The sequence below is a fragment of the Canis lupus genome, chromosome 17, assembly GCF_003254725.2.
Source record: "Canis lupus dingo isolate Sandy chromosome 17, ASM325472v2, whole genome shotgun sequence".
Taxonomy (NCBI): Eukaryota; Metazoa; Chordata; class Mammalia; order Carnivora; family Canidae; genus Canis; species Canis lupus.
Window position 1 is genome coordinate 16,234,680 of NC_064259.1, and position 26,981 is coordinate 16,261,660.

At 39.4% G+C, this 26,981-nt stretch overlaps 1 protein-coding gene across 16 annotated transcripts in view; it reads left to right on the plus strand.

Annotated features, from left to right (window-relative positions):
* TDRD15 (tudor domain containing 15) overlaps positions 1 to 26,713 on the plus strand; it is a 240,743-nt gene extending 214,030 nt beyond the window's left edge. For 8 of the 16 annotated variants that reach the window (XR_007402956.1, XR_007402959.1, XR_007402961.1 and 5 more), the window contains 5 exons: positions 11,274 to 13,335; positions 14,510 to 14,574; positions 15,289 to 15,422; positions 21,954 to 22,005; positions 26,245 to 26,713. The gene's annotated coding sequence lies outside the window, so the exon portion shown is untranslated. The remainder of the gene's footprint in view (positions 1 to 11,273; positions 13,336 to 14,509; positions 14,575 to 15,288; positions 15,423 to 21,953; positions 22,006 to 26,244) is intronic. The other 8 variants (XR_007402958.1, XR_007402960.1, XR_007402965.1 and 5 more) reach the window with 6 other exon arrangements.
* The last annotated feature ends 268 nt before the right edge of the window (positions 26,714 to 26,981 follow it).

Genomic DNA, 26,981 nt, shown 5'->3' on the forward strand with positions numbered 1-26,981 from the left:
ATGATGGTATCAGACTTTCTAGCCTCCAGAATTGTGAGAAAGAAAAATTTGTTGTTTATAAGTCAGCTAGTGTATGGTGCATTTTTTATGCAGCCTTAATGGACTGAGACACTTTGCCTTTACACATAGCTCTTCTAGTCCTCCATAAACATATGGATATTGGGGGAATTGGGATGGCTCAGTTAGGTAAACATCTGCCTTTGGCTCAGGTCCTGATTCCAGGGTTCTGGGATCAAACCCTATATCAGGCTCCCTGTTCAATGGGGAGCCTGCTTCTCCCTCTTCCTCTGCCACTCCCCTGGCTTGTGTTCTCCCTCCCTCTCTCTCTCTCTGCCAGATAAATAAATAAATAAATAAAAAATCTTTAGAGGAAGAAAAAAACAATTGGGTACTGACATCCTTCCTGGTTACCAGTCCTGTGTTTGATCAGGACAAGAGTTGCATAGTAAGGAAGGATTGAAGAATGAGCTCCCACCATGCAGAATATATGTAGGACTTACTTCAGCAATAGCACTGGGGGAAGTGTACCTGGTGCTGGACTTTAGTCTCAGTTAATCATTTTCTATACCCCAGACCTAGATGTGGATGCTCACTTCTGCTCCAGACCAACATCCACAGCTTCCTGCTTCAGATTTCTGTTTGCATATCCACCCTATACTTTCCATTCTCTACAGCATATCTTCCTGCCAAGAATTCATTTTCTTACCTTAAAGCTGATTCTTTTTTCCTGATTTTCTGGTCAGGCTGAACAACTAGAGTCATTTGTATCATTTCCCTTCTTCACATCAAATACCTATCCAGTCCCCAAGTCCTGACAAATCTTTTTATTGCTTCTTGCTTCCAGTTCTCTTTTGCCTTTGCTACCCTTCTAGTTCAGGGTGCCATCATCTCCCAGCTATCACAAACACATGACAAATCTTTATGACTCTGTTTTTCCTTCACTCCAACCCTTAATGAAGAGTGATTGGGGACAGCGTTTCTGAAAGACCATGTAGGATATCAGTCCATGTAGTCAACACTCTGATGGCTCTGCATTAAACTAATGGTCTTCACATCAGAATCTCCTTCCATCTCTCCCTCCACCCTTCAGTAGGACCCCACCTGATCTGTATGAAGAAGCATTTTCTTACTATTTCCTTACTGTTATAATTACCATCCCCAAATTATGATCATTTCTGCCACCATCCTGGTCAAACTGTTTTCTTTCTGGAACCCATTTCAGCTTATCCTTCAAGCCCCAGGTAGGGGACTTTGTGAAATTCTCTGAAACAATTTCAAGATCAAAAGATTTCTTTGTTTCTCAGCACTATCTGTGCCCCTTACTATGTCAGTTCATTGGATACTATGGGATTATGCTCTTTTGTGTGTGTGTGTGTGTGTGTGTGTGTGTGTGTATGTGGTTATCTTCCTTTAAGTAGGAAGCTCATGAAGGGCAGGGACCTGGAAAGGGATCTTTTGGACCCATTTCATGAGTAACCAGGCAAAAATATGCCCTATATCCAGAAATCTGATCTGTTGGAAAATATTAAAGGATGTCAAAACCTGTGTAGTAACTGCAATGTGTTCAAACTCCTGTGTAATTGACCATAATAAATAACTCTAATTGTATTTGTTTTTTCTCCATTTAAATAAGTGAATTTTCTGAAAAATTTGAGATCTGTAGCCAAATGACCCATTCTGGCATATCCTAGGACTTATTATTTTGAGTTTATTTTAAATTATAACAGAGAAGTTACAGATGTAACATTTTTGTATGTTTTTACAAAATTCACATTTTGCTCACTATAATTTATGTTTTCCTTGGTAACTGGTAGAAACATTTTAAGGGTCAGCCTAGAAGTAGCAGAATCAGTGGAAACACCTTTCCTAAACCTTTCTTCCTTGTGTCATTAATCAAAAGAAACACACCTACTAACCCAGCCTGTCAGATTCACTCACAAAAGTTGCAATTTATCTCCAAACCATTCTTGCCCCCTGAACCTGGTAGCTGATTGGGTAATGAGTAATTACACACCTTCAGTTATTACTCTGACTTAGAATTTTTGAGCTTCTATTTTTTGTCAGTAAATGGAACTAAACTGCATGTGTTTTGGCTTGAGTACACAACCAGAATTAATGAAATGTCATATCCATTAAAGCAAACTCAGAAAATTGCATGCAAATATGGATAAGAGGGCTCTCAGTTCTAACATTATAGCTACAAGCAAACCGATAGTGGCCATTTCACATAGATCATTCGATATAGTCTTCCTTCCTGCTGTCGCCCTATAAGACTTGGCCTCCCTAAGACAGGAAGAAAGATACCAAGGCTTCCTAAAAAATACCCATAAGGAATGCCTAAATACTGAGGAAAGCTTTAGTCCTTTAAAATCAACTATGTGAATCTCTCCTCTCTCTGGGAACTTATTCTGACACTGGCCCTGTTACTGCCTACTGTTGTGGACATTGAGGTCCAAAGAGAGCTGATAAACAGAGGACTGCAGTTTGGCAGCAGGACTTGCTAGGTTGTGTTTGTATAGCCAACACAATCTGTTTCAAATGCTTAACACATTTGCTGTTACAACTTGTAGGCTCAAATGTTTACTCTCCCACTTCTATTCATTGGTCTAAACATGGAAGTGGTTTTTAACCTAAAGTAATGTTGGAGAAACGTCTCAGCAAAAGGCAAAGATGAGTAATGTATAGTTCCCTCCAAGACCCTTTCTGGTTTTCAATGCCTAGGTAAAATGCTATTCCTGCTGCCTGTAGTTGTCTTTGCTACCTACTCATGTATATCTGGGTAGATTTATAAACAAATGACAGCCTTTTATTTTATATAAACAGTGAAAAATTACCCAAATAACTAAGTACAGAGAACCATATGTCACTTCACCATTGAGTAGCAGTTCCTGAATTCCTGATTTTGGCTGCACGCTAGAGGTTGGATCATCAATGCTGTGTATCAGGGACAAATAAATGCATGATCCTGGAAGTCTCTCAAGAGCAGTAGTTGGAGTTTTCTTTTTACTGATGTGTATATATCTGTTGCTACAAGTGTGTTTATGGCAAGAAATAATGCATCTTCTCTTGTTTAAGTGATAGGTGGTTAATACTGTTATGATTTTCAGCAAATTTATAAAGAGAGAAATAGAGCCAATGTGGTAGAGCATGCTTAGGTCATATACAGAGATGACATTTTATAATAAACTGCTGCACAGGATGCTGGAGGTCAAGAGTGAGAAAACTCCACTTACAGGTGATCAAAGAATCGTAGAAAATCGAAACAGACAACCTCCCCCAGGTAAGAGAAGAGGCTTAGCAGTTAAGTGGAGACCACTCTAAAACCTAGCCACTCAGGAGAAGCTCTGGTGCTAGTTATTTCCATGTTAGTATGAATTAATGACTTTTAGTCCTCTGTCAAGAATGGCTGAGCTCTTAATTACTCTAAAGATATATAAGAATCGAGAGAAAGGAGGTTTTGGGGGTTTGAAGTAATTCCATGTGGCTTTTCTTTTTTTTAAAGATTTTTAAAAAGATTTATTTATTTGTGAGAGACACACAGAGAGAGGCAGAGATATAGGCAGAGGGGGAAGAAGGCTCCCTATGGGGAGTTTCATGTGGGACTTGATCCCAAGACCCCAGGATCACAACCTGAGCCGAAGGCAGATGTTCAACCACCGAGCCACCAGGCGCCCCTCCATGTGGCTTTTCAAGTTCCCTCCTCTCCTGGACAAAGCTTCTGAGTTTTCCCACCCCGATTTTCACAGAAAGGAAAGCAAGTGTGTCCCCTTTTGATTCTACCATTATTTCAATGAGGGAAATTCATGAATGAAAGAGGAGTTAAGAGAGAGCTGAGACATCTTTAGGGGGTAAATATTGGGAACCAGTGCTTGACTCTGGCCTCTTGGCCATTGAAAACTTGTCAGGGTCATAGGCTTTTGCATTACATTTGCTGTTTAATATATTCTTAGAGTAGGGACAGAGAACAATGTAAATGATAGGGCAATACTTTTCAGATTTTTTGGAGCAGTTTCATCCTAAGAAATTAACTTGAGTGAAAAACAACTCTGTGCTCTCTAACCTGTATTCTCAGAATCTTCCTCAACCTCCTTATCCTAGAGGGCAATTGAAGCATGGAAGGAAACCATGAGTAGACCAAGCAACATTGCTGGGGCAGGAGTCCCAGGAGGAGATGGGAGGCAGGCAGGGTGAGCAGAATGAGCACTGGTCTCGGAACTGTGGGGCCTGGTTTCCAGTACTGATGCTCCTTCCATGTATTACTTTTAGAAAGTTGGAGCCGGTCACAGAAACTTTGTTTCACTACGTGAAAAGTGAAAAGAATGGGTCAGCTGACCCCTAATGGTCCTCCTGCATCAGATCTGGTTCTATCCAGCCTTGAAGCCCGTGGAGTTTGCTATTGCTTTTCTCCTGTCAGTAGCTTGTGAGTGTTTCTTTTCTGCTTCTCTGGCCCTTCTTTGCCTTCCTCCTGAGGCTTCCTGACATCACACAGCTGCCCTGCTTTGTTCCCCATCACACTAGGACAAAGCAGCTGGCAGGAGCCAAAGACCAATCAGTGTTTGATAAAGATAAATCTGTGCTCAGAACTGGAACAGATGTTTAGCCAATTAGGAAATGAAATCCTCTGCTGAAGTAGATGAGCTTCCATCTGAGGAGTTTGGATTTTGATGTAAAAATTACTCATTTTTTAAAAAGTGCTTTGCAGAATACATCAAAACAAGGTGTGAGGTTAAGTTGTTTGCTCTAGATTACTCAGGTATAATGTAGCTTCAATATTGTTATTGTTCTCAGATTGATAACATCACAAAGGGTGAATGTTTTAGAATAGAAAGGACCTTTCCTTCCCATCTAGTGGAAGAGTTTTCCAGTCTTTCTACTCAGAGTGTGCTAACTACAGTAGCCCTAGCTTGCCGGAGAGCTTGTTAGAAATGCAGACTCTCAGGCCCCAATCCAGACCTGCTGAGTCAGAACTCACATTTTAATAAGATATTGAGAGGATTCATATGTACATGAAAGTTTGAGAAATACCACTATAAGATATCCCTGTTTTAGTTTAAGCACATTCAGACTCAAGATACCTTACATTCCAGGGCATTCTATGTGGGGATAGCTCTAAGCATCAGAATATACTTTCTTATAATAGTAAGACTGGCGCGAATATTTATTGGTCTTTGATCATGTCACTCTTCTCGATGCTTTTTAAGTGTGTTGCACCATTTAATACTCAAAACAATCTAGGTGAGATAAATACTATTTGTTTTTGCTTAATTAATCCCCATAACAAATGTATGAGGGGGACATTCTTGTCTTTCCTATTTTATCAATGAGAAAGCTGAAGCCAAGAAATCAAGTAATTTGCCCAAGTCAAATGGCTTGGAGAGTGTATTATGAGCTGTAACCTCAGTTGTTTGGATCCAGAGCCTGACTTAACCATTATTTTCTTATTCTTCATAGTGATTAAAGTGTTCCTTTCTGTAGTTTCTATCCATCTGTCTTCTAGAAGTATAAATAAAATTCTATTTTTCCCCTATGTGAAAACTCTTAAATTATTTGGAACCAAGTCTCATGATCACTCTCCTTGATACGTTCTTCATATGACTTTCAATATATATCTTTACCATATTAGTCACATTCTAGTTTGTAACTAAGGTGTGCCCTGCAGGATTGTATCCCAAATCTCAGCTATGTGGTTTTGAGGGGGGCAGAGTTTTAAGACTATCTTCAGTCTGTATCGGAACACCATACTTTGAATAATAAAGCCTAAGTAACTAATGAATCCTTTAACCTAGTCACAGTGGTGATTAGTATTGAGCTCAATGTCTTTTTCATAAAGGCTGTTATTAACCCAAGTCTGTCTAAGTCTCTGAAGATGATTTTTGAACTCAGGGGCATTCTCTTGAAGCAGACTTCTCTCTCATCAGCATCATGTGTTTTTTTTTCCCCACACTGAGCTCAGGTAATAGCCCTGCCCAAGCCTGTAATGTAGGGGGGGTGTTGGCACCTACATTATCCAGGGCAGGGCTGTGGAAAGTAAAACTTGATATCCATCCTGTTAAATTCCATCTTGTTAGCTGTGACTCATTATTCATCCTGTCAAATCTTTTGGATTCTTGATTCTGTCACTCAGCATATTTGCTAGCTGGCCCAGCCCTGTGTCATCTGAAAATTTGATCAACACACCTTCTGTCTTTATTAAGCAATTTATAGCTAAAAGTGCTGACTGGGCCAAAGTTGAAGTTAGCTCCTGGGATGGGACTTGCTCCCAGGGACCTCTTCTGCAGGCTGACTTCAGTTCATTAATCTGCACCTTTGCACCAGGTATTCAATCATCTCAATATCTCTAAGCTCTTCATGCAGCTCTCCCATTTTCCCAAGAGGGAGGATGATGGCCAGCATGCTGTTTTAAACCACCAATGACCTCCAGTTATATGGTCTTGAATTATTATGGTAGAAGCAGCAATCATTTAGTGGAAAGTACCCTGAATCAGCATTAGAAATGAGCTAGATGGGAGTTCTAGCTTTGCCATTTCCATCTTTGTACTCTTCAGTTAGGGCAAATCAGAGCAGAAACATCAGGAATGGTTTATATATATAATTACATATAAAAGGATTTGTTGCTGAGATTTGAACTGTACAGTTGTACAATAAACAGTATGAAAGGCTGTTACTTCTGTGTATATTTCTAGAGCCTGAAGCAGCAGGATAGTCAGTTGGGAAGAAAATATGGGTATTAAATAGAGAAGAACAAGGACAAATGAGAACCCATGAGAATGTCCTGGAGCCCACAGAATGGGCTAGAACACACATCAATCTCTCATTACCTCCAGTACTCTATCTTTGATGATATAGGTAACCTGCAGGAGAAGCTGGCACTTTCCTCACAGAGATAAACACACACCTGGCTCAAGAGTCAGAAACTGCAGGGGGAGACATGGTGGGAGTTGGAGTTACTGGGATCTGGCCACTGCCCCATGGCAGCCAGGTGAACCCACAGATCAGCAACGCTGTGCATTAGCCACAACAGCTGCCAGTGCTGAACTTCTTCTGTCTACTGCTTTATGCTGCTTTCCAAATCTCTTTGCAGATTTCTTCTTTAGCCCAGACTATTCTGAAGCTATGCAGGAAAGGGAATTCTGGGAAACATAGTTTTAGCTTAGCTAAATGACACACCATCTCAGCGTGTCATCAGTATATACTGTCCTTTTAACTGTCCTTACTTTCTAAATAAATACAATTGATAGACCATGTTTCAGCTTAACATAATGCATCTATTCCTTGTACAACTGAGAACACATCCTCTTTCCAAAAGTGAATACAAATTCTTTTTATTCATCTTTGGGTACGGTGTAATCCTCTTCTTGCTGAATCACATTCTCCCTTTGATATCTTGTAATTTAGGTACTAAGATAAACTTAACTACCGTTATCATATCTTATGTTAGATAATGGGGGAATGAGAGAAATGAAGAGGAAAAAAAGTTGGTTAATATGTACTGAAACATTTATATTAAAATAATGAAGAAGTACTAAAATCATGATGGTCCTTATTTCTGCAACAGGGCACATGGTTTATAGCTGGTATTTTTAACTACCTTTTTCTACTACATATTCTGTATTTGCATTTCCTGTACCTCAACAAAGTACATCTGCTGGTTTTGGTTCCTTGTCAGATGGGGTGACCCAAACCTTTATTCCTGAAGGTTCTGGGGTATTGAATTAACTGCCTGCATTGAGTTGTTGAAATTTTCCATTAACTTTAATGGCAGGACCTGGCGTTAAGAGATGCCCTAGGAACTCTTTTTTTTTTTTTTTTTTTTTTTTTTTTGTAAATCATGGATGAACTCTTCTTTACTTACAATATGTGGTAGCAACTCTGTATTATCTTGGAGACCTCAGTATCCCCGTCAGTACAGTAACTCCCTTCTTTACCAGTTGAATTACGGCCAGGAGGAGCTCAAAGTGGTTGGTGGCTGGCTCAACTACCACTGTCAGTAAAGCATTGTTGCATCCTCTGTTGGAAGCATCTTTCCTTGGGAGCTAGGTATTATAGACCAGAAAAGGCCAAAGTGGGAATAAAGCAAAACTTTCTCTTGTGGATCACTGGGAGTATCAATGAAAGGAGCCACTCTCATTTTCAAAACCCTTGATTTTGTAAGTCCTGTAAGCTCTGGCTAAGGGAGAAACAATACTGTATAGCTTCCCGATTTAAAGCATAATGCATTTCTGGAGAGATTTCAGAGATTACTGCCATTACCAAGGACCTGAGAGATGGTAGGATGTGTTCATCTTACCAGATCTTCATTCAGCTTGTTTCTTTGGCTTTCCAGAAGATGGATGGATCTTGGGGACCAACAGTGGATTATCATACACTCAATCAGGTAGTGACTCTAATTACAGCTGCTGTTCCCAATGTAGTTTCATTCCTAGAGCAAATCAGCACATTCCTTGTCCCTAATATATAGCTGTTGATCAGGAAAATGCCCTTTTCTCTATACTTGTTATTGAATCATTAAAAATTCTTTGGCTTCCATCTAGTGAGGCCAATAGCATACCTTCATGATACTACCTCATTCAGCTCTCCAGCCATATGTCATAATCTAGTTCTCCAGCAGATCATGCTGGTTCAGTGCATTGACAATATCATACTGTTTGAACCTGGTGTGTTAAATATAGCAATAACCCAAACTATGTTGGTGAGAAACATGTGTGCCAGAGAGCAACAAATAAATCCTACGTATAAGATGACTTCAGGCCAATAGTCTATACCTTTGAGGTCAGGGGTCCATCATCTAAATATCTGGATGGCACTTCCAGGCAGCCTATGTACTTTCAACTGCTCAAGGGTGAAAGCTGGTTACTCTTTTAAATGGTCTTCCCTCACTCCTACTAGCCCATACTGGCCTGGATCTGTTACATTGGAGACAATAGTAGTGTAGTGGAAATACCTGAGCCAGTATTGGAAATGAGCTAGGTTTTTGCTATAATTTTGCTACTTATGCCTATGCTTTCTGAAACAGGCCAGTTTCTTCATCTTTAAGATAAGAAAGACAAAATCCAACTTACAAGGTTGACATGAGGACTACCTGTGATAATGAATGCAATGGAGTAAGGAATTTATTGCTATACAGCCCCTTATATATGCAGACACGTTATGAATTTGAGTGTGTTTAATACATATGTGCTTTTATTACCTGTTAACAGATAAGGAACAAAGGTTCTGATAAATCCTTTAACTTGCCCAGGCTCATACTGTTAGGAGGTGGTGGAGTCAGCATGTGAACTCCAGCTGATCTGTTAGTAAACCAGTGTTCTTTCCATTTGTCATGTTCCCATTTTGCCATGGTACATTATAAATCCTGAAACACCAACAGTGTATAAATATAGGTTCTAGGCTGTTCTTAGTGAATTCATGCTGAAATGCACTGATCTTCCCTTCCCTAAAACTGTCTAGAAATCCTCTATCTAGCCATCTGGTAACTTTGCCTTTAATTCTTGGGATAAATTTGGTTTTTTGTTCTTTTTTTGTTTTAATTTTGTTTCCTCATTTTGAAAAATTGCCCTTCCTTATATCATATAATTTTATAAAGCACTTATACTTTCTTTTTTCCATTTTTATTTAAATTCAACTAGCAAATCTATAGTATATCATAAAGCAATTATACTTTCTACTTATGCTTTTATGTTCTCTCACCAGTCTATAGGGTGGAGCCTCATTTTTTTCTGTGGGAAACTGAGAATCAGGTAGATAATACTGTATCAAAGCTAACATATTGATAAGTAGAGACATACTTGTCTCCAGCTTCAAGTCTTTTTTCCCACTGTTTCAGTCCTGTGTGGGGCTTTAAATATCTGTTAATTCTATGAAGCCATATTTTCCATTTTCTTCCATTATCAGGATGCCTCTTGGTACTAGACACAATTTCCCCTAGGCAGTATATGGACGTTTGTAAATCTCAGAAGGTTCATAGAGCTTTGTACACCAATAGGTCATAGAAGTGCCTAAAATCTCAGGAGAGTTTTATTTCACAATTCTGTTAGAGGAAAACCACTAAAAACCATAAGCATCAGAACTGAGCCAATTCCAGCTTATCAGGTTGTGATTATACTGAGGGTAGTAAGATAAAGAAAATGCTCCCAAATACTCACTAATGGCTTATTTTATTTCAGATGTTATTAAATGATCCAGGTTTGTGTGTGTGTGTGTGTGTGTGTGGGTAAACTCCTATTAAAAATAACTAATGCTCTTGAATAAAGAACGTTAAGTAGTCTTTAAACCCACATTGAGCTAGTATGAAAGTTAGGATTTATCATAGACTAAAAACTCAGTAGAAGCAGAAGCTAGAGGGCAGGGAAATCGTTGAAGGAGGCTTTTTTTTTTTTTTCCTGAACCTTTTTGCTGACTCCTGGGCACTAGGAGTTTCAGTTTTCAAGGCAAGGACAGGAGGTAAAGTGAAGAGTCCATTCAAAATGGTGAGTGTAATAAGAGGGCAGTATCAAGGGCTCTAACCTCAGAAGAGATTCTAACATAACTATCAAGGTTCTTATAATTATGTTTATTTTCTGTCTTCTCAACATGGGCTGAACCACATGAGATTGTTGATACTTGACCATTTTGACCTACAAAAGTATCAGTTTCATATAATTCAATGTAATAGGATGTCACAGAGATTTTTGCCCACAGTTGTCTGTTCAATGCCTAGAATCGTATCTGGTACATAGTAGGTGCTTAATATTTGTAGATGGACCGAATGAATGAAATTAAGTTGGAAATCAATCATCAAAGATAAGTAGGACAATTTCAGATGAGAATTTAAAAAAAAAAAACACATCTGAACAAGCCATGAGTAAAAAGAATTCAGAATGAAAATAAACAAACCTGAGTTTAGAACCTGTTAGGAATGGGAAAGAGTGACTGGAGGCAGAAAATGGTCTCTGGGAGTTGCCTACATAGGGATTTGACCAGACAGCTGGATAAACATTGATTTCTAGGGTCCCTACTGCATCCTTCCTAGCTGGTATTTGCAAGTTTGAAATTTCTGATTTTCATTCCCATCTGAATAAAGCAGATATTAAAAAATAAAAGCTCAAGTCTTTTCAGTGTTTATAACCAAATGTAATCACTTTGAGTAATATACAGGTTCATATTTATAAGAAAAATGTGGAATACAAATTAAAAACCCTATGATGTAGATAGAGCTCAGAAGCTTTCCTTTCAAGAGTTACCTAAGATTATGTGCAGTTTTCTCACCAACCCCCATCTCTTTCATATTTAATCAGATTTGGAGATTAGGGATGCAATTTCCTTTTGTGTCTAGAGAAGTTTATCAGGATGCTGCACACTACTGTTTCCATTCTATTCCTCTCCACTCCCAGGTTATAGCACTAAAGTGTCTATCATGTAAGTATCCATTAAAAAAGAAAATTATTTGCTTTCCTAATTTAATGAACAAAAATTCTGTGAAGTCACATCTCTGTGGGTTAGGTTCAAAAATTGATGAGTAGGGTGAAAATCATATATAGTTAAAACCACACATGAAAATCTTCTATACTAACAAAATATATAAGGTTTTAAATGCACAATCCTATGTGATGTTCCTTGTGTGAGAACCACTCAGTTAACTACAGAAATGAAAGAGAAGCATATCAGTAGATGTCCAGCTATTTAAATCCTCTGCCTTTAACAAAATTCACATGTGACTATGAGGAAGGTCGAGAACCCTAAAAGTGCTTCTGCTTGCCTTAAGGGATGATTCTACTTTGTTTGAATAGAATGCTCCTATGTTGTATGACACATTCATATATTTGTTCATACTGGTGTTTGTATGTTACATCTTCTGTAGACCCTGTGGACCAATGTTAGGGCTGAGTTTCATGCACCTGCAGTGTTATTATTTATCATCAGGTACCAAATAAAGATTCAAGTTTGGAGCTAAAATTTTACATTTGCAAATATGGACATGCATTCCTAGGTTTCCTCCTTCCATGTGAGAGAGATGATTGAATCCACTTTGACCTGGGAAAGTGGTGTGGAATTCAGGCTGAGGATGTACACCAGATGCAATGTATGGATGGTAATCTCATGTAATGAAGGTCTGTTCAGACCAGACCATGCTTGGGTCAGAGTTTCTGCCTTAACTGTGATTAGAGTCTAGATGCTTTAGAGAATCGTAACCCCTGGTGTGTTAGACGTAAAGATCTCCTCTGGACATCCTCCTGGCTCCCTCTCCCCACTCCTGCTGGGGCAGAGGGATTGAGAGTAGACACAGAGGTGGCTTTATGGAGAAAGAGCAAGACTTACATTTAGCCTTGTACTCTTGCAAATGTCCTTTCAAGATGTAGTAGGGGTCTTGGCAATATATTCAAATGATCCTTTTTTTTTTAATTTGCAAAATTAAGATATTATATTCATTATTGGCTAATATCATTCTTTCTTTCTCCCCCACTTCTCCAAACATGTCTATTATTTTATCGCTGGTGGGGTAGCTGCAGAGATTTGGGATCCATCTAAGAGGAAATCGCCTTGAGGTTATAGTAACCTGGAGTTTTGTAGTCGACAGCTACTTTTTTGAAGACGTAAGTTGTTGTTGTCTTGTTGTAGAAGTGGCTTCTAGGATCCTCCTGCCATCTGCTGAGATGAACTGCCTAGTCGGCAAGAGGACACAAGGCTGGAGGCTGTGCTGCCTCGTGAATCTGCCTTGTGCACATCACGGGACCACCGTAGGCCCTGGAGGAGAACCTGCAGAGGAAAAGACAAGAGTCATTCTCTTCTCAGCCTTGATAGCTATGCCATAAAATTGTTGACATATAAGCCCAAAGTGTAGGGAAAAATACCAAAGAAGAATGACAGGAGCTTAATTAATACAAACATGATGCTATTTTTCTTGATTTTATGATTATATGTATTTTTCAGCTTTCTATGATGTGTATTGTGATATATTTTGTCTTTATAAATGTTTACTTTCATATGAAATTTTTGTTCTTGCAACTCTAAATTCCCTTTTAAAGTGGCTTTCAAAATTGTATGAGCTTAAGACCTCATTTAACCTGCTCTTCTCGAGTCTGGGATCTTGACCAAAGTATGATTCCACATGCTGCTGAAGATTTCTTTGCTTGTCTAGGACACTCCTCCATTGCATGAACTGGTGTCTTATGAGCTATAGAACATCAATCTTTGAAAAGCTGCCTGAAATTGAGCACAGGTGGCAGTGCCCAGGGCCATGAGGCTTATAGAGTCTGACTTGTGTACAAAGCCCTCTCTTTGTCCAGAGAAGAATGAAGAGTATCCAGTGTGCAGACTATACACCAGGCAGAGGAAGCTGTTTTCCTTGAGATTTGTTAGGTGAGTGAGTGGCTTTTTTCATTCCTGGGTGGCTTATGGCTTATGTGACTCAGAAGGTGGTGAAATCAAATAGAAGGTCTTGTTCCATATAGATGCTCAGAGCCATTATTAAGAAGATGCAATGCTAGTCTAGGAGACAGAAGACTTCACCTCTCACTCCTTAGGGTATTTCCAGCTCCCCATGACTTGGACTCTGTCCTGTAAAATTGGGGTTGTAATCCTTTGCTAGACTGTGTTAAAGAACTTATTACATAATGCTGGCCACAGAGCCAAGGGAATATGTAATATATGAAGCAGATGTAAGAAATGTGATTAATATAAGAAAATATGAAGGATAAAAATCAATATTGTCATTTAGCTAAACTTTCAGAAAATCTTTTCCTGGACTAGCTGTGGGCTACAATAGAGGGGTTCTGATCAATTAAGGTCACAGAGGCTCGAAAGGATGTGGATTTTTATAAGCAGTTTAATTCCCAGGTGCCAATTTGTTCAAGTCTAGACATGTTTGTTCATGTAATTGAAAGAAGCTTGATCAGACCACATGTGTTCTAGCCAGCAGCAGACCCAGGGGACTGTGTTCTTGCTATGCCTAGGGACCTTAGTAGACTACCTGTTCCCAGGCCAAGAGGAAGACAGAAGGGAGGAAAGCTTCCTTCTTGCTTTTGGCCTACTCGTTAATCAATATCACTTTTCTCATTAATATAAAGGCATTCTCAGCTGCACATTTTGAGGAGCTTCCAACAATTCATTTTTCCTTCTGGTTATAGAAAAAACAGCCTTCATAATGAGGAGGAGAGCTGTGTTTTTTTCAAAGCTAAATATTAATTCTTCTTTCAGTTTGCCATTTGCATATTCCTCAAATTGGGTTTACTTTTTCAATTTACACCGCTGAAGCCCCACAGCCTGAAGACACACAATTAACAGCATTTCCTTGGTGAGGGTCAGAGTGCCTACTTTGAAGGCTCAGGTTTTTCTTAAGATATCAGTTGAAGGTACATGAGAAATGGAATAACAAGAATGATCTCCTTGCCAGGCTGAGAATGAGAGATAAATGTCCATTATCTTAGGTTAGCCATTTCCCTATACACAGTGTTGGTCCAGGTTGTTTCTACTCTCATAGAAGGAAACAGGTACTTAGTCTTGGGTAACTTAGTCTTTGCTCTTCTCTGCCCAGGGATTATGGATGGAGTCCAGTAGCCACTCAGGGTATCCTCTCCTAGCAGGACTAATGATCTCCAGGTATTAACAGATACTCATCTAGGTTTGTAGATGACTCGCTCAAGAACTTGCCTTGATGTTAAGACATACAGACTGTTCATCACCCAAGCCTCGTACTCACCTTCTTCCTTTCTCTTCCCTTCCTCCCTTTCCCTCCCTCCCTCCTTCCATCCTTCTCTCCTGTTTCTTTCCCCCTCTCATTCCTGCTTCCCTCTCTATCTTCCCCTTCTCTCCATCCCTCCTTCCTTCCATGTTGAGCAACTCCTAAGTTATTACGTAGTTGGCACTGTTGCTGGATGCTGGAAACACTATGGTGAAGAAGACAAAGTCTAGTAGGAAAAAGAGTCACAAAAACAGGCACCTTGGGGGTAGTCTGATAACCATCACTACAGGAGACAGGACAGGGTTCTGTGATACAAGGAGGAGTCAGGCAGGGAAGGATGGGTCTTTCCTCTGAAATCTTTCAGCTGGGGATTTTCTGATATCTCTTATATATTTAACTGAGAGGTGCCTGTGATTCTAGAGTTTCATAGGCCAAATGAAATATTCCAGTGTTCATTTTTCTCACTATAAAATAGTAATACAACAAAACCTGAGTTTAGTCATGGAATGTGCTTAGAATTCCAAATCCAGCCAAGTGTTTCTAGGACCATAGATGGCACATATAGGGATTAGGCAGCTATTTGACCTTTTGTCTGTAAATGACAGCTTATGCCATTTAGAATTATCTCTTAGATCTTTAGGGACTTGGAAGACCTCCCTGGAAAGTCAACATGAAAAAGATTCATGGTGTTGGATTCTTCTTAAGGCTGCTGAATAGCTGTACATCTGTTCTGGAATGCCATCTGGAGTCATTTGAGGCTAATAAGGTGAGCAGTATCAGTTCTTCATTTTGGGTAGGTGAGGGGAATCAAAGTTGAAATATTGCATCTACAAGAAGAGTAGTTCTGTTTTACTTTTTTTTTCTTTTAATTGCCTAGAATGTGTGCTTGGAATTTTTCTCCTTGGCATCAGGCTTGGTGCATGCTACATATTTTCTGAATTAAAGAGAAAGTGTCTTAGTGGCAAGAGTGCTGAGTCTAAGATCAGAAAGAGCCACATTCAAATTCCAAAACTGCAGTTTACTAGCTTTATAAACTTCAGCAGGTTGCTTCTTTTCTCCAAAACTGATCCTTTTCATCTGTAAAACAAAGATAACTACATTACTAGCTTATAAAGATTTTGTGACTCCTAAATGCTCTTGGCAGTTAGTCAATGTGTAATAAACATTAACTATTGTTATAGAACACTAACTGTATACATGCTGTGCACATGTTTACCAAGGCATGGTGCTATGGATTCCACACTACAAGAGACAGAGTCCCTTGGCACACTTTATCTCATGGAGGACATCTGCCATTAATTGGCATGGTGGCTTCTTGTAGAAGACACTCATAGAGCTGTCTCTTCAGTTCCCCCTTTTCTACTGATTGCCTTGCGCTTGTTTATCCTTAGTGTGACTGTAAGAGTTACTGTGCCAGTACAGTGATTCTGTTCCTTAGACACAGTGGACTGACCCAAGATATTGACTTGGGACCCAGAGAGTTGAGTTTGCTTCTTTCTCTGTCTTATAGCAGTAAGATTGACAACTCAGGGACTATTAGAGTCCTTCCACATGGACTTGAGAAACAAAAGAATTTGGTCTAGAGAAAGACAAGGAAAGATAAAGAAAAGAAAAAAAAGAACAAAATAAAGAGAAAGAGATATGTAGTGGATGTGTAGGGAGGAGTGGGAATATGAGTTGAAAAATGAATCTCAAACAATACCTTGGTCCATTTATTCCTGAAATCCAGCTATATGCCTAGTGCTGAGTTCCTTGAGATGATTCAGCAGTATTTCAAAAGTATCTCTACTTTTACCTAAGCTATTGAGAGTTGGGTTTTCATCACTTGTGATCCCCTAAATTCTAAGTAATACCTTCTGCTAATGTTGCAGCAGTGAGGGTGCCCAGCACACGTGTGCAACAGATGTTACAGCTGTTACACATAGCTAACATTACACCCACCTGGCCTTTCTAAATGATTGGTCATCATCATCATACTCACTGCAGAGAATATATACATGAGTTTTTAAAACGACTATCTGTATGATACTGTTTTTTGTATGGTCTTAAGGGTAAGAGAGAAGTTGGAGTGGCATTGTAGCTGCAGATATTGGCAGTTTTAAACACTGAACCCCAGGAACCTCACAGACTAGAGGCACAAAAGGAAAGGCTGAGAAGAGTAGAACCCCTCAGAGATTTGTCTGCCCCCAGCAATTTCTGCTAGAGCCAACAGTTCTTCAATACTGCCAGGGTCACTTATTATAGGGAAAGTGATCCTGGAAAAAGATATTGCCAGGTTCCAGTGGCTCAGAGCCTCTACCCCTATCATAGGCTGTACCTAAGAGCTAGAAGGCTGTGAACTGTCACCATGTTGGAGAGGCAGGATAGCATGGTGGATAAGAACATGGATTGCAGAGAAAGACTTTCTGGGTTTGAATCATGTCTATGTTGTGTGATCCTGAGCAAGTTAAATGTGTCCTGTTTTTCCATGTCTTTTTTTAAAGATTTTATTTATTTATTTGTGAGAGACACAGGGAGAGAGAAAGAGAGAGGCAGAGGCACAGGCAGAGGGAGAAGCAGACTCCATGCAGGCAGCCCGATGTGGGACTTGATTCCAGGTCTCCAGGATCATGCCCTGGGCTGAAGGTGGTGCTAAACCGCTGAGCCACCCAGGCTGCCCTGTTCTTCCATTTCTTCATCTGTAAGATGAGGATAACACTGTTATTTACTTCAAAGGTCTGTGAGGGGATTGAGTGGGTTTATATATGAAAAGCATTTAGAATAGTGTTTGGCACATATTAAGCATGATACAAATATTATCATTATTGCCACTGCTGCCTCTTACTACACTACTACCACCACCAACTTTAGTTCATAACCCACATCGGAGGCAACACTGGAACATATTAAACAGTCAAACAGTAAAAAAGAAGAGTATTTAGCATAGTTAATTCAAAAGGAATACTGAGAATTACAGGAATTGAGCGCAAGTATAGGGAAGACCCTCACCTTAAAGTCTCTTGAATGGAGGGAGCCTTAGTGGCCTTTTCATCCAATACCTGACGAGACACATGAACCTAATTATTAATATTTCGGGCATATAATTGTTAACCATAGCCTTGCGTACTTCTCAGTAGGGAACTCACTTCTTTCTGAATCAGGTCAAAGTGATCTTATTAAATGGCTTTGTCAGGTACCAAGTCACATAAGCTAGGAAACTAAAAGCCAACTGGTACCATTTATTTATTTATTTATTTATTTATTTATTTATTGTCTTAATTTCCCCTACCCCCCACCTAAATGCAAGGTGATTTGCAGTTATTTGGAGGGATGTAGTTCTTGAAGACCATACATAGCTGAAAAAACTTGTGGAAGGCAAGCATTTCTGTTGATCAGCTTAAGTGTTGCTGCCCTATGGTTAGAGTGTAAACAAAGCTTCAATATATTTGGCCTGATAGTCTTGAAAAGAACTGTGCATTAATGCATTTTACATTCAGGGAATTCACTTTATTTCAAATTGTCTGTATAAAACAAAGCTTTATATAAATATTTTTATATCACACACTTTCAAATCTATGTAATTTAAATTTACCCAAGATATCTCTTGACTCTGTCCCTTTCTCCACATCACCTCTGCCTCTCCTTTAGTTCAGACACTCATGATCTCTTTCTGGATTGTTAAATTTCACTTTTATATTGTGATTTACACTGTTTGTTTAGGTGTCTATATCTCTCTCAGTCTGTAAATTAAGAGTAGGAGACAATTTCTATTTATCTTTTTGCTCCTTTTCACTTGGATCACCCCCTCCCCCATGTACACACGCACACACACACACACACACACACACACATGCACATGCCACACACACACACACACAGCATATTCAAAAATATTACCTCATTCAATCTTCCCAGAAATTCTAGGAAGCAGATGGATATTATCTTCATTTTTCAAATTAATGTATGGAGGCTCAGAGTGGTTAATATAATTGTGTAAGAGTCACAAGATTCATAAGTGACAGAGTCAGCAGTTCAACCCGAACTGTATTCCCAGTATTTCCTTAGCCCATTTCAAGCTCAACGACAGAGATTGCCTATTTCCTTTTTATCTGCATAACATTTTTTTTTTTTTTGCAGTAACAACCACATCCAGACTGGTCTTTAGGAAAATCAATAGCTAATATTTTGATCATTCCTGAAGCAGAACATAGGACTGGGAAAAGAGAGGAATGCTTAGAAATGAAGCAACTGGTTTAGAAGTGATGATAGTTAGTATGTCTGGCTTTTCAAGTAATATTATGGCCAAAGCTCTGAATTCTTACCAGAGTTCTACCAAACCTAGTTCCTCTCAGCCTTCATCTCCCAAAATGATATGAGCGAGACTGAAAGTCCCTAAGACGTGGTGATGACTGTGTTGTTCACTCGGCTCCCTGCTGGTTGTTGGCCTTTGTCACTATTTCAGATGACCAATTGAAGGGAAGAGTAAGAAACCACACCCTGGAGCCTAGTGGAGCCTTCCTGTCTCTGCTGCCTCACCCACCACACTCAGGAACGCTGGCACACTCTTCCCTTCTAATGTCACAGCATGCACTCCCATCTGAAGCCTTATGTGCAGGTTGCAACCTCTGCCTGCAACATTCTTCCTTTTCTTTCCTTGCTCATTTCCTGTTCACCAATTGGGTTCCAGTCTAAGGGTCCCCTGTTAGGAAGGTCCTTTTTTATTTTTTAGAGTAGAATGAGGATTTCTGTCAAGATTTTGCTGAGATTAACTTTGTGCTTAACTGCAGACATTGGTTATATTTCACCATTTGATGCCTCTTTTGTATATCAGACTATAAGCTGCTTGAGGGCAGAAACTGCCCATTTCATTCATCACTCACATCCAGCACAGATCACAAAACTTTTACACAGTACACACTTAATATTGATCAATGGGTAGATGAACAGGTGGAAGATAATATAATCATCTCCCTGCTTCTTCCCATTAGAGGGAGATGAAGAAGGATGAAAAAAGAGATGACTTTGGTGTCAGCTGGAGGAACTTAATGTTTCAATAAGAAATAAGAGATTTCATTTTCTGAACTGTTGTTTTCAGAATGTTTGTCATTGAAATTTTCACTTTATTTGACAGAACCATTTATATTCCTGTAAGAATGAAATTGAATAAATAGATTTCAGAGCAACCCAAGGTGACCTGCAGACCTAGGCAGCCTGAGCTTGCTGGAGGGCAAGTAGTCTTCGGGTATCAAGAGGGGCACACCAGTATATTTGAGTTTGAGCTGGTACTTTCTCCTTCACTGTGATTTTTTAAAAATCAGATGCAGGGATCCCTGGGTGGCGCAGCGGTTTGGCGCCTGCCTTTGCCCAGGGCGCGATCCTGGAGACCCGGGATCGAATCCCATATCGGGCTCCCGGTGCATGGAGCCTGCTTCTCCCTCTGCCTGTGTCTCTGCCTCTCTCTCTTTCTCTCTGTGTGACTATCATAAATAAATAAAAAAATTTAAAAAAAAAAATCAGATGCAAATCTGAGAATAACACTCATCTTCAGTTTCAGAATGTGATGCATTTAGACCTTACACAGTAAAAACAATGAGAACCTAGGCTAAATTAAAACTTCCCTCCTAACATTCCACATATTCACAAGATTGTAGGGCTTGTTCGTTTTTCGTCTTTGAAAATGAATAGGATAATTCGTGTTCACAATAAAAATATTGTCGGGGGATCCCTGGGTGGCACAGTGGTTTAGCGCCTGCCTTTGGCCCAGGGCGCGATCCTGGAGACCCGGGATCGAATCCCACGTCGGGCTCCCGGTGCATGGAGCCTGCTTCTCCCTCTGCCTATGTCTCTGCCTCTCTCTCTCTCTCTCTCTGTGACTATCATAAATAAATTAAAAAAAAAAAAATATATTGTCGGGCAGTGTGTGTAAGGAGCCAGGGTGGTGTGGAAAATGACAGAGCTCCCTAGGAGCTTTTAAATTCTCCTTGGGGAATCTGGAATGCCACAGGATTTAGCATTTCAAAAGGCTGGCCACAATTTATCTTCCCTACATGGGGTGCTTGTAAGAGTAAATGGAGGGTGTTGTTAATAGTTAATTTGGTCTAACCTGCATAAACCAGTGGGCTAAAACCTGGGAGTATGTTCATCTCTTGTCTTTGCAAGAACGATGACATAGATGTTTTGTACTACATAACTCATCATGAAGTGAATTTTACAGGTTATAGTTACTCTAGAGATTCAAATAAGGAACAGAGTGGCATCACTACTTAATGCTGGGTGATTAGTAAAGAATATAACAAGAATGTATAATCTGAACTGCATTTGGGAGGATGGACTGGATGGATAGGGAGGTAAGGGGAGCAGATTTGCCCCACATGAGTGAACGTGCAGAGATTTTTAGGAGTTAACCAGTTGATTTGGATTTTTTAGCCTGGAGTAAAAATTGTCAATATTTTAAGAAAGAAGAAATATGTGGTCAATATTCCTACTTTCTATTCATGCTTACTGTAGAATTCTCCAACCCTACAGCAGTCCCAAAGCCCGCAAAGATCAGCTTGGAAGTGCTGGAGGCAGTTCCTACAGTGATACATCTCTTGTTTCTTCCCTGCATCTTCCTCCTTCTCTTTCCCTTTTCACTCTTTTTTTTTTCTCTCCCTTTCCCCTCCTCTTCTCACCCTCCTTCTTCATACCACACTCTTTCACATACATTCCATCCTGCTGTCTTCCTGGTCTTGGAGAGTGGAGCCAGAACAACACAAATCAGAACATGCTGGACTGTGATTCCAAAATTAGAAGCTGAGACTCTGGGGCATGGGGTGACTGATCACCTCCTATCCAGAGAACATTAACTCCTCTAGGTTCCTGAAATTTCCTTAACACCAGTTCTCTCTTCTTTAGGAGGACAACTGATGGCTGAAGATCCACCTGGGGCACGTTCAGACATTCTTTGTCTCTTCCTTACCTTTGAGCCAAAGTCTAATATTCTTTTTAAAAGAGGGCCTGTTATTGTTTTTCAAGAGGGTTTCTTTTAAGACAACCAAATTGCTGAGTGTCATTGTTCTGGTTCTGCTATTTACAACTGTGAACTGTGAGTTCCCCTCATTCAGGGTGGTTTGAAAGGAGCTGTGTTCCCAGGTGCATGTGAAGTCTAGTGAACATTCTCAGAACCTCCAGAACTCTGTCCAATTAACACAGCAGAAGGGCAGGATATTTGAGTCCATTAGTAGTACATTTTAATTTTTTTCTGATTAAAAATGTACTAATTTTGTCCCACTTTAAAAAAAATTCCAGTGTAGTTAATACAATGTTATATTTGTTTAAGGTGTACAATACAGTGATTCAACACTTCCATATATTACTCAGTGCTCATCATGGTAAGTGTTCTCTTAATCTCCTTCACCTATTTCATCCATCTCCCCATCCTCCTCCCCCCTGGTCACCATCTGCTTGTTCTTTATAGTTGAGGGTCTGTTTTTTTTTTTTTTTTTCTCTCTCTCTCTTTTTGGCTTTGTTCATTTGTTTTTTAAATTCTACACATTAGTGAAATCAGATGGTATTTGTTTTTCTCTGACTTATTTTGCTTAGCATTATATGCTCCATCCATGTTGTTACAAATGGTAAGTTTTTTATGGCTGAATAATATTCCTCTGTGTGTGTGTGTGTGTGTGTGTGTGTGTGTGTGTACACAACATCTTCCTTATTCATTCATCTATTAATGGACACTTGGGTTGCTTCCATAATTTGACTATTGTAGATAATGCTACAATAAACATAAGGGTATTTGTATCTCTTCAAATTAGTGAAACCTACTATTTATAAGTATAATAATATTTCATAATTACAAGAGGTTTGTGTGCTTTTAGTAGTTATCGTATTTGCAAACTTTTTTCTTCCTCTGGGAAGTTTTAAGTAACACTCTGTTCCCCAGCCTCTTCCCTGCCTTTTCCTCTATTGATGCTGGTTTCTCTGAAAGAAGATGACCTACAGACCATGCATCCATCACTGCAAACTTCAGGAAAACATAGGGAGCCAAGGGGAAAAGAAGGCAGCTTTTTAAGAAATAAAGAGATTGAGATATTGAGAGAGAGAGAAAGAACTTACTTTTAAACCAAAACTGTGGATAGCTGCATATTTCTTCTGATGAAGTTAGAAGAAGGCTAGAAGTATTCAGGAAAATTCTTTCCATGAGGATATTGGGAAGAATTGTAGACCCCTATGATGTGAAGAATAGGGATATTATTCAGCTATGAGAAAGAAGGAAATGCTACCATTTGTGAAAACATGACTAGACCTTGAGAACGTTCTGCTAAATGAAATAAATCAGAGAAGTGCAAATACTATATGACTTTATATGTGAAATATAAAAAGCTCTGTTTCTTAGAGAAACACAGGGTAGAATGGTGGTTACCAGGGACTGGTGGTGGTGGTGGGGGGGGGAATGGGGAGATGTTGGTCAGAGGGTACAAACTTCTAGTTATAAGATGCATAATTTCTAGAATCTAATGTACAGCATGATGATGTTAATAGTTCTGTATTATACACTTGAAAGTTAGTTGCTAAGAGAGTAGATCTTAAATGTTTTCACCTCAAAAAAGAAATGTTAAATACATGACATGATGGAGGGGTTAGCTAACTCTGTGGTGGTAATCATTTTATAATATATAAGTCTGTCAAATCAAACAAATGTTATTTGAATTCCTAAGGACAAGACACTTGCACTCATTTGCAGAAGTCCCTAGGAGAGTTGAGAATGAGCTGGCTATGTCTCCAGACACGGGTTCTTGTCTCATGTTGCTTGCTCTTGTCCTTCTCCTTTCTTCACTCTCCTCATTTCACTGGAAGTACACGCTTTTTTTCTCTGAGTGAGGGATGTTTTTCTGGGAAAGAGGCATAGTTACAGATGTGGTTTGCTTTCATGGTTCACTCTTTTACAGTGTCTAGGTGCTTTTGATTATAGTTCCATTTCTAGGCTTTTTTCCTCTTTCAAATCAAATATACTGTCACATTGCTCTAGACAACATTGTTACAAAATACATGCTAAACAACCGATTAATAAGTTAAAGCAAATTCTCATTAAATGACTCTTTGCAAGGCACCGTGGAGGGGAAATGGTATTTCTCAATCATGATTATGCATTGGAAACTCCTGAGGAGCCTCTAATAAAATAGAAGTTGCAGATTATTTTGAGAGGGCATGGAACACAAAGCAATTTATAGATTTGATGCAATCTGTATCAAAACACCCATGACATTTTTGCATTAATAGAAAAATTTATCATAAAATTCTCATGGGCAGCCTGGGTGGCTCAGCGGTTTAGCGCTACCTTCAGTCCAGGGCGTGATACTGGAGACCAGGAATCGAGTCTCACATCCTGCTCCCTGCATGGAGTCTGCTTCTCCCTCTGCCTGTGTCTCTGCCTTTCTCTCTCTCTCTCTCTCTCTCTCTCTCTCTCTCTCTCTGTCTCTCATGAATAAATAAATAAAATCTTTAAAAATATTCTCAAGGGACCCAGAATAGCCCCAACCAATCTTGAAAAAGAACAAAGTTGGAGGCTTCAGGGTCCCTGATTTCAAAAAACATATTACAAAGCCTCAGTAATTAAAACAGTGTGGTTTTAATTGCATAAAGTGGCATAAAGATAGACATATAGACCAGTGTAATAGAATAGAGGGCCCAGAAATAAATCCTGGTCAGTATGGTAAAGTGATTTTTAACAAGGGTGCCAACCCCACTCAACACAAACATAAAACTTAAAACTTTACTCCTAGGAGAAAACTGAGGGAAAGATTCATGACATGGGGTTTCAGAATAACTACTTGGATATGATACCAGAAGCATATGCAACAAAAGCAAGGTTAGATAAATGGAGATATGTTAGACTTAAAAACTTCTGTATATCAAAGGACATAATCAATAGAGTGAAAAGGCAGACTACAGAATGAGGGAAGATTTTTACAAATTGTGCATCTGATGAATGGCTAATATCCAGAATATATAAAGAAATCCTATAATTCAATAACAACAAAAATAACCCCATTAAAACATGGGCAAAGGATTTGAATAGACTTTTCTCCAAAGATATACAAATGGCCAAAAAGCATATGAAAAGATGCAACACTACTAATGAAAGAAATTAGAAAAATGCAAATCAAATCCAAAAGGAGCTATCACCTCACATCCATTAGGATGATTGCTGTCAAAACAACCCCCCCCCCCCAAACCAAAATAAGTGTTGGTGAAAATGTGGAGAAATTGGAATGCTTGTGTACTGTTGATAGAGCATGTAAAATGGTGCTGCCACTGTGGAAAACAGTATGGTGGTTCCTCAAAAAACTAAACAAAGAATATGATACAGCAAACCTACTTCTGAGTACATATAAAATAATTGAAAGCAGGATCTCAGAGAGATCTGAACATCCATAGTCATAGCAATATTATTCACAATAGCCAAGAGGTAGAAACAAACTGAAAGTCTACTGATGGGTGAATGGACAAAGAAAATGGAGTATATACATAAAATAGAATATTATTCAGACTTAAAAATGAAGGAAATCCTATCACATGCTACAACATGAACCCTGAAGACATTATGCTAAGCAAAATAAGCTAGTTACTAAAATATAAATACTTCATGATTCCACTTATGTGAGGCATTTACATTCATAAAGGTAGAAAGTAGAATGGTAGTTGCCAAAGGTAGGGGAGGGGGAATGGCAAATTGTTATTTGATGGGTATAGAGTTCAAATAAGAATATTCTGGAGATTGGTTATACAACATGAATATATTTAACATTACTGAACTCTACACTTAGAAATGTTTAAGAGGTTCAAACAAATACCATGCCCAGACCCCAACTTCAGACCATTGCACCAAAGTGTCCCTACCCAGGTTTCATGCTTTTACATAGTTCTGCAGGTGACTGAGGTGTGCAGCAGGGTTAAGAACCACTGGAGTGGAGGCCGGGATATGTAAGAGCTAGTTCTGCCATCTGGGAGTTCATCCTCTGGAGGGAATGTGCAGTGTGTATGGAGAACACCATAGGGTCAGTCCATTGTACTAGGAGCCTTAGAGAGTTACAAAGTGTCATGAAAATCCAGAAGGCAAAGACCTGCCTTGTAGCATGGGGTGAGTTTTCAGGCATTTTTGCTGGGCTTTGAAGAATCAAAGGGGCTGACAGGATGCCTGAGAAGAGAAGGGGGTCTGAAGCTGTCAATATAGGATAAAGGTGGGTAAAGTGTCTGGCATGTTTAGTAAATGGAAAGGTGTCTAGTTTCACTAGAGTATGTAAAGGGTGTGTACGTGTGTGGACGGGGACACGGTGGTAAGGAATTACAATTTCAAAGAAGCTGATGCCAGCTTGCAGAGGGTATTGAATGTCATGCTTAGAAGATTAGATATTATTCAGTAGACAATGGGGAGTCATTGCTTTTTTGGCAGGGAGTGAAAAAACCTAAAACATCTGGGTGATTTAAAATCCAGAGTGATAAGAGCTTTGTTTGAAGATGATCTATTTTATTCTTCCTTAAATGACATATACCAACTAGTACTTCCAAGCTGCCTGTTCATATTTCATGCAGATTTTCATCACATGTTTTTTCATTTCTCCTGCCAGGTCCAGAGCTGTCTGTTTGCACCAACCTGATGTTCCCTAGGCCCCAGTTCACACATGCAAGCACATGGGAGTCACTACATCCTGGTTCCTATCTAATGGGCCCAGGTACTTTGCTAAACTAAAACTATCTGTCTCCAAACAACTCTCTTAAGGGAGGAGCAAGTCATATTTGGAAGATTAGTGCTGACTATCATCTACAGCAAAAACCACTTGATAAGCTTGATCCCCACATGGAGGCTGCGGTGAATGCTGCTGATCTTGAGGAGGACCACTGGAGCCCTTGGGAAAGGCATGCAGCTACTCATCACTTAGCTTCCTTTATACGTGCCTGCTTTCTTTCCTTCCCTTGGAAAGCCTGGACAATTGTTATTTTAAAGAATATTTTCAAATCTGCTCCTGGACCCTGACATTTCGAGACAACTAACCTGCTTTGTTTGAGAAATGCATTTAAATAAATTAATGAAACCACTGCTCCGAATGAATCCTTTCAGGCTGCTTACAGAGAAATTTTGAAAGGGCAATATTATCACTGACAAAAACTGCAGCATCTTAGCAATTTGATATCCAGAAAGCTGAGCAGGGAGGCAGAACATAATGACAGAGTTTTACCTATAGCAAAGCCATTAAAGGTCGCCTACTGTAAGGACAGCTGAAATGGAATTTGTTTTCAAATTATATGATTAAAGAACGTTCCTTGAAGAAAGTATTATTATACAGTGTCAAAAGAAAGAGAGAGA